Genomic DNA, 13,942 nt, shown 5'->3' with positions numbered 1-13,942 from the left:
TACAAGGCTCTCTTGGGGTGCTGGGCAGGGCAGCCACAGCTCCCAGTCAGTCACAGGATCACAAGTAACTTGAAACTTCCCTGGTGGTCCAGTGGTTAAGACTCTGAACTTCTAATGCAGGGGCATGGGTCTGATCCTTGATCAGGGAACTAAGATCACTCGTGCCGTGTGGCACAGCCACAAAAACCAAAACCACCAAGAACTTGAAAAATTTGGTCTAAAAATGACAAGGCTGATATTATCTCAGAGAGATATGTTAATAAACTGAAAATCCAGCAGACTAGATAATCACTTACATAATTAAATACTTTAAATTATTTAAATTACTTAAATACAAAACTGATTCATGAAATATATCCCATGAAGAGACCTATAACAAGAAGTAAACACTGTTTTAGTACAACTTTGAGGGTCTGTTCCTTTTTCTTGGCGTATAACTTCCTCTGTTTCTTCCTCTGTTAGGATTTAAAATATACTGAGAGAAAGAGGTCAGGACCTCCAAGTTCCAGTGAAGCAATGTCATTTTAACTAGCATTTTCCTGGCACTACCACATCTGTGGGCCACCTGGATTATTATCTAATTTATTTTGTTCTTCAAATCAACTTTAACTTACCTTACTTTTAAAAACTTTGTTTCCGAGTGGTGGCATTGGCAAAAATTGGCTTTGGTGTACTAATTTTATTCTCCTCTCGAGCTCACTAAAAGAATCACATCCTTGCTTGAGTGAGAAATGTTTGTGTACTGCTTAAAATCATCTGCTTACCCTGGGATGACGTTTGTCGCACCAAAGAAAGAATTGTTACAGGTATCTAAGCTTCCAAAACAGAACATTTTCATCCTCAAAATATAAAATTGCAAAAAGCTTTTAATGTCTACAATTTAACAAAGGTAATGCTAAGAAGTTACAATATATATAGACACATAGATCACTTAGAAAGTTATGTCAGTATCACTTGCCGTCATTAAGGCAAACGAACAGCTCCTGACCTCAGCACACAGGACTTAGTGCAACAAGCGTTAGTGCCTTAAACAGATGGGATGATGTGCTGTGGCCTTGGCCAGCGCAGTTCTATACTTTCTCTCACTACACTCAATAGCCCAGACGAGGCAACATGGACAAATGGGGTTTCCAGCATGGGGCACAGTCAAGGAGGATACAGTAGACAGCCTAGGGGGTGTTACTAAGAAGGAAAATAGGGACTTCCCTAGTGGCTTAGCGGTAAAGAATCCACCGGCCAATGCAAGAGACACAGATTTGATCCCTGATGTGGGAAGATCCCACATGCTGTGGAACAACTAAGCCTGGGAGCTTCGACTAGTGAGCCCATGGTCTGCACCCATGGAAGCCTGAGAGGCCTAGAGCCTGTGCTCCGCAACAAGAAAAGCCACCACAACGAGAAGCCTGGGCACCGAACACAACTAGAGAGTAGCCCCTGCTCACTGCAAAAGCCGGTGTAGCAACGAGGACTTAGCATAGCCAAAAATAAATAAATAAAATGATTTTTAAAAGGAAAATAAAAACAATACTGCTGTATAAATTTGATAGTCTATTACAACTTTTTAACATCATTTAAATTTTTGATTCTCATACATGTTGCATTTATCAAACCACACAGTAATAATATACAGAACTGCCACTGATAATACACAATAAAAATTATTCAAAGTGGTATAACAAATCTAAGACCATCACTAGCACTGAAATGGCAATCTTAAGGATCAGTCCAGAGAAGCAAGTGGGATGGTGGTGCTGGTGGTCTCATAAACTCAGAGAAAAGTTAATGATTGCAGCATTATTTATTACAGAGAAAAATGTTTAGCATGAGGAAAATGGTTAAGCAAATTATGATGGCCTCTTTCAGAGCTATTAAAAATAAATGCTTTTTCTAGAGGTATCCCTGGGGAGTTGGTTACGTGGATGTATGTGTTCCCCAGTTTATGAAAATCCTTCAAGCTATACACCTAATATCCATGCAACACACACACACACACACACACACACACACACACACACAAACCAAAGATACACACCAAAAATAGATCCGTGCAAGTTTCTGTATATATGCTACACTTCAACAATTTTGAGTGCTTTTAATAATTAGAGAAATGTATATGAGAGAATGTTCAGTTTTAAAAGGAGTTGGTTAATGAAGTATTTTAAAGTGCAACTTGGTCTTTCCAAATCTATCTCCCTTTCTCCCAGGGGTCATTTCTGCTCCTCTGATTGGTTAAAACCAGGACATCTGCTTCCTTCTTTCTCTATTTGCATCTACCAGAAAGGGTTTCATTTAGCTTGAGAGTATAAAGAAAAAAAGAAAGAAAGAAAAAAGACATTAAAAAAAGAACAATGCAATTTGAGAGAATTACTCTAAGGAGACATGGACTCTGGAACTGTCTGTCTACAGGGGAGATCCTTGGGATCCCCAGAAGGGCAGAGAAAAGAGACTGTGTCTTCTCTCCCATCCTTGTTTCCTTTGTTAGGACTCAGCTCTTTCAGTACTGGATCTTTGGCAACTTTAGTTTCTCTTTCCTTGAGTTGCTGATTGTCACTCCCAAGACCCAGCTCACAGACTCCCAAATGCCCTTGACACGTGACTGGTAGCACCTGCTCACTCTCCTCTCTTGTTATTAACCTCATGGCTCTGACCTTGCTGCCAGAACTGGATTTGATTTTTTTTTTCCCTCTTGTTTGATCTAGAAGTGGCCCCCAGGCCACCCCTACTTTCTATCTCCTTCTGGCGTGTATGTTGACAAACCATGCTTACCCTTTAAAAATGCAAGGAAATGGCCAGTAGCCTCTGCCCTGTGGGCAGTAGCCCTGGTCAAGTGAATTAGATTCTGTGGGACAAATGTTAGAGTCAGCCCCTAGAGGGCATACACTTCACTGGCCTCCCACCCTCTGTGTGTGTGTTAGTCAATCAGTTGTGTCTGACACTTTGCGACCCCATGGACTGTAGCCAGACAGATTCCTCTGACCATGGGATTCACCAAGCAAGAATACTGGAGTGGGTTGCCATTCCCTTCTCCAGGGGATCTTCTTGACCCAGGGATCAAACCCAGGTTTCTGCATTGGCAGGCGGATTCTTTACTGTCTGAGCTTTACCAGGGAAGCTTTGGCCGCCTACCTTGGTAACCGCCAAATTACTCTGAAGGGCCTGGGAGGAGCCCTGAGAGATCCTCCCCACAGCCCTCCACAGGGGACCTCATCTTGTTTGAAAGCATCATCCTGTGAGATTCTGGTGGTTAAGAAATCCCTAAAAAGGGGATAAGCCATAACTGAAAAGCTCTGAATGCTCGTGTTGACACAGTCAATAAACAGTCTGTAACAATGAGTAGGAGAGGGTTTTATTTGAACCAGATTGAGGACTAGCTCAGGAGGGCAGTCTCCAGTAAGGAAGAAAGTGCTCTGGAGAAGCATGGTTTTCACTATAGTTTTATATCTTGTCAAAACGTAGAGCCTACATCAAACATGACACTTCTTCAAGGTTTCAACAGATGGTTACAGATTAGCACCTACACAGTGAGTCAGCAGGACCCTGGCTCTGTGAAGGCAAGCTTATCTTCAAAGGCGTGGAATGTTGGCATCACAGGAAGGGGAGTTTATAAGGGCAAAACCCACAAGGTTACAGTTAGATGAACTTTTTATTAAGAATTACAATTGGAACTGGCAAAAATTAAGGATACTTGTTGAGTAAGAACTGATTGGGGCCATTTAGGGTTCCATAGTTACAAGGGGGAGGACTCGAGATCACAATGTTGCAGCCGGCAGGTGTTGTTCTGAAGACAGCTGGTGGTGTCCTTGGGTTGAAACAGTTTAAAGAAGGTTCATCTTCTCAGAGAGGCGGAGAGGTGTCCGAGATCAGATCCTCAGTGGCCACCATTTTTATACACCCAAACTGTGATTACTCAATTATAATTTCAATTTGTCAAATTTGTCATCCAAGTTGAAATCTTAATTAAGAAAATATTTAACAAAAATAAGCTACGAACTTTGCCTTCCTAAGAGGACCAAGGAACTATAGATGCCATTATTTGTCTATTGAAATAACACTGCCTTAGTAAATATTCCATGAAAACTTGCGGTCACCTCTCGCCCTATTGTTTTGGATCCACTAGGCTCACGGGGCAGTCCTGTCCCCCTGATGCATGTGTGGCCATGCACCCGTGCTGGCATTCTTTTAATCTGCTGGCAGATGCCATGACCAGAAGGCAGCCAGTGGCTCTAAACGGGCAACCAGGTTGAGTGATCCACCTCAATTGTTCAATGTCTCCAAAGGTGATGATCCCGATCTTGCTTTTTTCTATCCATGTAGTTTTATAAAGCAAATTGTAGGATTCACACATACATGTCCAGCCTGTTGATCCGTCAATCTTTGATTCATCAGTTCTGTGAGAATTATCGAAAAGGAAGCCCAGATGGAAAGTGTTGAGGAGTATGTCCTGGCAAGAATTTGGAGATCTTGAAAGTCGAGTTCTACCTCTGCCCAAAGGATGCAACTCAGCCCAGGTGACTGACATCTTGCAGGCGATGAGCTCTTTTCTTGGTTACCTGAGAGACCCTGGCAGCCAACCTGCCAACTCTGGGTGAAGGGGAGGGGATCAAACAGTGAGGAACAGGTTGATGGTGAAGCAGGTTCAGTGGCTGGGAAAGAACAGATTTGACGATCGTATTCATGGGAGCAAGGTAGAGAGCAGCAGATTATGGGCATGGGCATTGCAATGACCAGTTGCTAGAAAAGAATAAATGGCAATCATGAGTAATTATCCTGAATAAAATGTCAACTATTAGACTAATTCTAATTAGATTCAAGTCACTTCCAACAGATTCTTCTTTACATGTTTTTATAAATTAGCAGACGGTACAGAAAACTTGGTCTCCTCTAATCTCTGGGTTCAGCACTGATGGGTTAAGGGGCAGTGATTATTTTTGATATGACCTTTCTCAACTGTCCCTATTTCCAAAACAATAAAAGTATGCAAAAAATTTGAACACAGGCTTCACCAAAGAACAGACACTTCATTTTTGGCTATTAGGTATCATGCTGTTATTCATAATAACACCAGATCCAGAGTGCTTAAATCAAAAAAGAAATTAAAGTACAGGATAAGAGGTTTAGGGACAGAAGAGATATAAGGGAAGAGTGGTCAGAAGACGGGTGCTGGTCTGTGCTTCTGAATTTTACTTCCCAACTCTTTAGATTGGGCTTCCCTGGTAGCTCAGATGGTAAAGAATCCACCTGCAATGTGGGAGATGGGTTTGATGCCTGGGTTGGGAAGATCCCCTGGAGAAGGGAATGACTATCCACTCCATTCCGGTCTGGAGAATTCCATGGACAGAAAAGCCTGGCAGGCTACAGTCCACAGGGTCACGAAGAGTCGGACACGACTAAGTGAAATTCACCCACGCTCAAGATCAGGCTTGGACGCCCACTCCAGGCTCTGGTCAGTGGGTGGGTGGAGCAGGTGTGCCCCCAGGCATAAATTCTAAGAACCCCCACGTGGGTCTCCATGTTTGGTCTCTTCTATCAAGAGCTGTCAGCTCAGGCTCCCAAGAGAAAATGCCAGAGGAGAGCCAGCTGTGATGGACATGTGTGTGTGAAAGTTGCTCAGTCATATCCAGCTCTTTGCAACCCCATGGACTGTAGCCCGCCAGGCTCCTCTGTCCATGGAATTCTCCAGGCAAGAATACTGGAGTAGGTAGCTGTTCCCTTTGCCAGCGGATCTTTCCAACCCAGGAATCAAACCTGGGTCTCTTGAATTGCAGGCAGATTCTTTACCATCTGAGCCACCAGGGAAGCCCAAGAATACTGGAGTGGGTAGGTTATCCCTTTTCCAGAGTATCTTTCTGACCCAGGAATCAAAATGGGTTCTTCATGCATTGAGGCAGATTCTTTACCAGCTGAGCTACCAGGGAAGCCTGTTATGGACATGTAGTGAGTAAGAAATAAACCTCTGTTGTGTTTCACCCTGAGATTTGGGCAATTGTTTCTTCTTATAGCAAGTTGAACCTACCCTGACTGGTACAGGAGTATTTCCCAACACCTCTGGTCCCAGTTTGATGATCAACTATTAGTTTCCCTAGTGGCCCAGATGGTAAAGAATCTGTCTGCAATGCATGAGACCTGGGTTCAATCCCTGGGTTGGGAAGATCCCCTGGAGAAGGGAATGGCAACCCACTCCAGTATTCTTGCCTGGAGAAATCCATGGACAGAGGAGCCTGGCAGGCTACAGTCCATAGGGTCACAAAGAGTCGGACTCGACTGAGTGACTAACAACCTGACCACATAACATTAATGAATACGCCAATAGGCAAATCAAGGTTTTTCTGATACAGAATGCATGATGTTCTGATGATACCAAATCCTGACATTTTAGTACCTTCATGGATAGAAGTAGCGGAAACTGGTGTTTGACATTATCAATAAATTTTTAATTCATTTTAACAGCACTTGTTCAGGGCAGTGGAAGAAGCAACATTTTGATGAGCTTCTTGGCCACATGAAACAAAATCTTCCTTCTTGGATTAAAAGGATTGAAAGGATCATGTGCTTAATGATGAGTAACCCTATCTTCTCTAGGGGCCAAGTTGCATTTGTGCTGTTTGTGGTGTTTTGGAGGTGGGGTCTGGACCCAGGCAAGGGGACCTTGTCCAAGAATCCCTCCCATCTAGGGGAGGTAAGATGGTGCCAGCAACTTGGGACAGGTCAGCACCAGGGAGGTAGGACTCGGGGCAGCCTCCAAACAAGCCCATGGCCAATAGACTCTAGAAGCCAGAGTCCAGTGCCCAGTAGTATGGTTGGTTTCTTTTTGTGGGGGGTGGGAGTGGGGGAGGGGAGGGTATATAGTAATCCTCTCTTCCTCAGGCCTTCAGTAAAAAATAATGTAAAGTTACAGCTGGGCTTTTGATGTGCTTTGCAGGATCCTATCCATGGTTGTGAAAGTGAAAGTGAGACTCGCTCAGTCATGTGCAGCTCTTTGCAAACCCATGGACTACACAGTCCATGGAACTCTCCAGGCCAGAATACTGGAGTGGGCAGCCGTTCTCTTCTCTGGGGGATCTTCCCAACCCAGGGATAGAACCCAGGTCTCCTGCATTGCAGGTGGATTCTTCACCAGCTGAGCCACAAGAGAAGGGGACAAAAATCCATGGTTGGGGTATAGGATTTAGGGAGAAATTTGCAGATTGTAAAGCAATTAGAAGATGGTAAAAGGTGGCTGCAGAGAAGTGGAAGCCAGCCCAGGGCTAGAGATTGGCTGAGGTACGAGTGACAACCAAAACTAGTTTATGCAACATGGAAGAATTCCTAGGATTTCCAGGAATACTTTGGAAAAAGAAAAACATAAAAGTAAGAATGTTAACTGTCACACAGGTTGGAGGCTTGAATGGCTACTTAATGAGCTCTGTTTAAGATTCTCTAGCCCCTATTAGTCTCTGCCTACTTCCTCTATAATCACAGTCACTTTACATAGTAGAGAACTTCAAGATATTTACCTGTTTGTTGTCACTTCACCTTCCTTTTTTAAGGGAGGATATATTTCTTAGGGCTTCCCTGGTTGCTCAGTGATAAAGAACTCACTTGCCAATGCAGGAGACGTGAGTTCAACCGCTGGATCAGGAAGATCCACTTGGAAAAGAAATGGCAACCAACTCCAGTACTCTTGCCTGGGAAATCTCATGCACAGAGGAACCTGGCAGGCTACAGTCCACGGGGTTGCAAAAGAGTGACTAACCAACAACAATTTCTAAAAATTTATTTTTAAAAATTGAAGTACGGTTGATTTATAGTGTTGTATTAATTAGTTTCAGGTGTACTGCAAACTGGCTTACATATACATACTTTTTCAGACGCTTTTCCCACATAGGTTATTAAAAAATACTGAGTACTGTTCCCCGTGCTATACAGTAGGACCATGTTGTTTATCTTACATATAGTAGTGTATATATGTTATTTCCAGTTTCCTATTCACCTTTCATTTACTTTGTGGTTTTGATGTCTGGTTCTAAACATCTGTGGAATGAATAAATGTTGACCGTGGCCATGTATTGTTCCAGGTGGGAATTTAAGCAAGAGATGGGGTATGCTTCTCCCCTTCTTTCCACCCAAGCAGATGGCAGGTTCTAGGTTCAGTCTCAGGACAGGATGCCACAGGGAGAGAACACATTGTAGAAAAAAGTTTATCAATAATAAGTTTACTGTATTCATCGTATCTTTGAGTCAAATCTATTGTTATAGGAAGAAGAGCCTTGAGGAAAAAGTGTTTTCTCCAGGGTTCAGTCCTGGGGAATTCTAATTGGGTTTGGGTGCAAGAAATGTAAAATGTTCTGTGACTTGACTTCATCCCGATTTTGTATGATACTTGGCAAGATGTTCTGGGCCAATGGATGGCTCCAGTACTTGGAACTGTAAGCATGGTCTTTTTGTTCTGTCGACTCTTCCCCTGGAGGTAAATTCTGTGAACTTGTCTTCTTCTATTGGGCTCCCCTCAACTGTTTGGTTATCCCTGCCTGGAAGCTCCCCTTTGAGACCTCCTGGGTGGAGCGTCTGCGCTCTGGTGTGAGCAGCCTGCCTAAGGGTAGGTGCAGTGTGTTCACTGCCAAAAAAGACGTGTCGCCAAGCAGGGCCTCTTGGTGGCTGGTCTCCTGGACTTGGATGTTCCCATTCTCCCTACTGCAGGATACAGGTTCTCCCCACCCTAGAGGGTGTGAGACGGGCATGGGTGTGTGTCTGGTGTAGGTGGACCGGCTGGCCTGGCTGCTTCTACTGCAGCACCCCATGTAATCCCCTTGTGACTCTCCTCTCTGTACGTTGCCCAAGCCTGTCCTGGCCCCCAGTTCCACCACTTGTGGGGCCTCCCCAGCAGGACTGCCACCTATTAGGGTAGTGTTCACCCACGCACCTGCCACTGGTGTTTCAGGCGGCAGCTTCTCTCTTCAACTCAGTCCTCGATGGTTTCATTTTCTCAGGGATCTCTTAGCTTCACATCCACCATGACTTCCCCTTCTTGCTTTAAAAACATTGGCAATGTATTTCTCTATTCTTTTTTTAAAAAAATGTGTACCACATCTCAGTTCCAAGACAGGAGTGGAGGGGGGGGGGTAGGATCACATGTCCTTATCCCCGGGAAGCACGTGTCACAGCAGCTGGCAGGGTCTATTAGAGTCAAAAGATCTCCTGATCTCCCTGAAGTACTGTGACACAGTATATATAGGGAACAAGGAGGTTAACAGTATTTCCAAGAGGTACTAGGAGGCTGACAGTGAGGTGTCTGCAAATATATAATCTAAAGAGACTGGATTTTTAGTTTGTCTCCTTGTGTGAGAAGAAGGAACTGCTGAGCAGTACAGAGAACTGCAATGAGAAACAGTAATAATGGCTAACGATGAATAAGCACAACCGCTGTGAGCCCTCTGCATGTCATCCTTGAACCCCACAAGTAACTACTTGTAGTTACTTGTACTAGTATTACTCGAAGTAACTACTACGATCACCCTCCGTTTACGGATGTGGATGAGACCCAGAAAGGAGAAAAACCACACTGGTGTGACACATCTAGTGTAATGAAGAGCTTAGAGCCAGGCAGTCTGACTCCAGAGCCCAGTGTAACCCCGAGGACAAGACATGTGCTACCACGTCACCCCTCAAGAAACTGACAAAGCAGTTACAAGGTCAAAGGGTCAATAGTACTGTCTTGTCTGGTAAAGGTTTTAAACAAGGCAAATGATGATATTCCTAGGTTACACATGAATGTAACGAACCAGTGGTTGGGACACGGTGTCCACCTCTGCTGTTTACTTTTCAAACCCTACCTCATTACATCTTCTTCACCCCCAAGCCCCTGACACGCACAACTGACAATTTGGTAGTCACCCTTGACTCTTCGTTCCCCCGCACAAATTCATCAGCGGATCTGCTTGATCATTTAAAATATACCCTAAGGCTCACCACCTCTCACATGGCCGTTGTATCTGGGACCCAGAGATCAGGGTCGGAATCAAGAAGCCCCTGTGGTCACTGCTGCTACTGTGCCTGCCACCTCCTGCACCCCAGGGAACTGAAGAACCACGACCAGGACGCTGCCCTGGAGACCCGCCCCACAACCCTGCCTGCCCCAGCAGACCGGCCAGAGCAGGGTAGGAAACTCCCGCCACCTCAGTTTTGCTTCCCTAATCGTTTCTTCCGGTGAACCCACATACTTCTCCTTTGGCATGCGCAGGATCAGCTTCCTGTGGTCCACTCTTGTGTCTTAGCCCACTAGACTTCTAGCTCCAAGAGGGACCCCGTGCCCTCATCTTTTCATGTTCCCCAATAGTATCTAGAATGCAGTTCTGTAGTACATAGGTTTCACAGGGAACAAAGAACTTTTCCAGGATGGATTTTTTTTTGGGGGGGTGGGGCACACAAATTGTCTTGTTGGATCTTAGTTCCCTGATCAGGGATTGAACTTGAACCCAGGCCCTGCACTGAAAGCGCAGAGTCCTAATCGCTGGACTGCCAGGGAATTCTCAAACCAAGCTTTTCTTAATCATTAGAAGACTAAATCCTTCTTCACTGCCATACTCATAACTTGGTTTTAGAGCTGATTCTTACCTGTTTTGGAACGTGATGAAAATAAGGAAAAATCTATCCAACTTAGTTTAATTCTAAGAAATTGTTCGGCTGTGAACAGTTTTAGAAACAATCTTCAAATGTTCAAAGTATACCTAGCTTTCAGGAAAACATCTGCCCTTTTGAAGTTCATAAGTCTACACAAGTTCATTGACACTTATTCGACACTATAGTTACATAATATTAAACATTAAATTGATTTGACAAGAGAAAAAGACGTTTCTGATATTAAATGCCAAACCATAAATCTAAATTATAAAGTACTGTTGTTTAGTTGCGAAGTAGTGTATGACTCTTTGTGACCCCATGGACTGTAGCCCACCACACTCCTCTGTCCATGGGATTTCCAAGGCAAGAATACTGGAGTGGGGTGCCATTTCCTATTCCAGGGGATCTTGCTGACCGAGGCTTCAAACCCATGTCTCCTGCCTTGCAGGTGGATTCTTTACTGATGAGCCACTGGGGAAGCCCTATAAAGTATTGGGTTGGCCCAAAAGTTCATTTATTTTTTTGGTAACATCTTACGGAAAACCCAGAACGAAACTTTTTGGCCAACCTAATATTAATGCTCTTACAAATACATACGGGAACACTTGTTTGTTCTATAAAATTTTATTCTATTTGATGGTTCCTATGGTTGTAAACTGCGACAGTTTTTCTTTTATAGTATTAGCCATTCTACTGAAATAAAAAAATTCATGAGTTCTCCTTTTAGTATTGCCTCTAAATACACAAAAGAAAACAGAACTATAATTGAAAAAGGAATGTTTTATGGTCTTCATTATTTGATTTCCCCAAAATCATATTAAAGCAGACTCTAAGACCCTGTGATTTGAATTTTTTTAAACACATAATGAGATTATAAGTAGGACAATTTGGGACATGATTCTTTTTAAGATTCATTTTTGATAAAAGAGAACACTACTTTTCTCTGTTCACATTGTACGACACAGATCAATATTTTTTTTTAACATTTACCTGTTTGAAATGTTTGCAAAAAGCAAAATGCTCTAATGATGAATAATAAATTATAATAATACATGAAGTCATAAAAAAGAGTTCTGAAAATTAAGAACAAGTACAACCTTGACATTACATGGTTAGGAGCCTTGTTATGTCAACAAAACCTCTTTTTAAAAGGTTAGGTCAAAGTTCTCCTCCTTCAAATTACTAGTCCTTTGACTATAGCTCAATATCATATGGCTTCACTGTAGCATTTATTACTACAGTTTCACTTTTATTTTGGAAGTGAAACTTCTGCAAGATTAACTACTAATGTCCTCCCTGCTTTATATCACATTCTTAAAATGGATAATGCACTTCAGCAACTGAAGTGTGTTGTACATTTTCATTTCAAAAACACCCACAAACTAAAGCAGATATTTAAAATCTTTATTGTTTCATCATCAAAAGTTCTCTTTCCATAGAAGAATGGCAATGCAGGGTCAGTGCATATTCTATGGAAAATTCAGCCCTCAAGTAATTTTAGCCTAGAAATCAGAGACAGCACTATGTCAAGCTAGTGTGCAAGGTCAAAGACACAATGCTGCCAGGGCGATTATTATACAGAAGAGATCCGCAGCTGCGAGAAAGAGTCTACGGCCAAGTAAATAAGACAGTAGCAGTGCACCGCACTGGCATTCTAGAACAGAAAACAGGGAAGGACCAGAGACTGTACTTTTGGCAAAAAGAAAAACTGAGTAGATCACAGGCACTGAGTCCCCAACTCTACCCCCAGCTGCCTGCTCTGTGAGTAGCTGTCCCTTCGTCCTCAGGCCTACCTCGTGACACCGCAAGCCGCCTTTGGCTTGTGGGTAGACGTGACAGCCACACGTGGGTGTTTCATCCTGCTGTCCATCTCACGGCTCAAAGTAACAACTTGGGTTGGGTAAAGAAGCCTTGAGGCATCTCTAGTAGAAAGCTGAACAAACCCACAATCTATTCCCGTGTTTTGGGAGAAATCAACTTTACAGAATGAGATAGTTGTCGTGATTACTGTTTCATCTGAAGGCGAAACAGATTTTTAAGTAAGTATACTGAAGAAACACACAAACCAATGTCCATAGCAAAACACTGTCAGACCTGGACGATTTTCAAAACTCCTGAAACAAACATTGATCACTGTGGGAGAGGCGAATGACCATGATAACTTGATCATGACTGGTTACTGGGAATCTGGGGGTCAGGTTTGTGTCTGAAGCTGCCACATAGCTGGATTTGGCTGCTTTGCATGAATTCACATATCAAGGCCATTTATAAAAGGAAACAGAGTATATCTGAGGGTGAAAGAAAAAAAATGTTGAGAAGTACACCCGGAAACTCGTCTTTAGTATTTTAAAATCACGTGTGATATAACCTGAGGGAATAAGTACTACCATTCCCATGTTCTAGATCTTGAGTTGTTAATATATGACTGGCAAGACTAAGAAGTCACTCGTTAATCACCTCAAGGCCTTCTGTGTGGGGCAGGGACACTCTGAATGTATGGCAGAGCACTCAGCTCTAATTTAAGGTGTCACTAAACTGTATGGGAAAATTTATTTCACTGAATATATACAGTGTATAAACTAGGCCACAAGGAGGAGGCAGGCAGAGGTACTCCAGTGTGTAGGTGCGAGCATCCACGTTCCCGTGTCAGCCACAGCTCCACGTGTGTCCCTCTACCCATGCAAAACATGAGAGCCTCAAAGATCAAAAATTTCACTTATAAATAGAAACAAAATTTAAAAAAATGGAATTTCAACCTCCTTTCTTCCTGCCATGCAACTCACTCTAACTATAATAAACATAAATAAAAACCATGTCTCAAAAATCTGTTTTTACACTCTTACCTTTAACCATAAGTCCTTCGAGCAACTGAGAATAAAAGCACTCCTTTGCAACAATTCCATGAAACAATTTTCAATTCACAAAACACCTGCTTTCTGGCAAAACCAGCAACTATTATGGAGGGCACGGCATTAATACTTGGCCCCTCTGAGGTATAAATGCAGCTAGATTTGCACTGAGTACATAGTCTATAAGGTATACTAATGGTATGCATGTTTGCATAAAATGGGGAGTGTCATCCTGACTGACTGAAAAATTTATTTTTATAACTATGTGTAATAATGGAGGTTAAACAATTTTAAGGAAAAAAAAATGTATTTAGCCCAGTAATAGCTAGCAGAACTCTAATGCCTAACCAATGTAAATGGTTATTACATTTAAAAAATGTTTAACATTGCATATTGATTAAAAAAAAAACCGAACAGGAAAAACACATAAATATTTTAAATTCAGCAGGACACCACAAAAAGCATACTAGAGATAAGTGTGAAATCAGTCAAGCTCC

Source organism: Cervus elaphus, chromosome 32 (assembly GCF_910594005.1).
Source record: "Cervus elaphus chromosome 32, mCerEla1.1, whole genome shotgun sequence".
Taxonomy (NCBI): domain Eukaryota; kingdom Metazoa; phylum Chordata; class Mammalia; order Artiodactyla; family Cervidae; genus Cervus; species Cervus elaphus.
The sequence above is the reverse complement of the archived record's forward strand: the minus strand, read 5'-3'. Positions refer to the sequence as shown.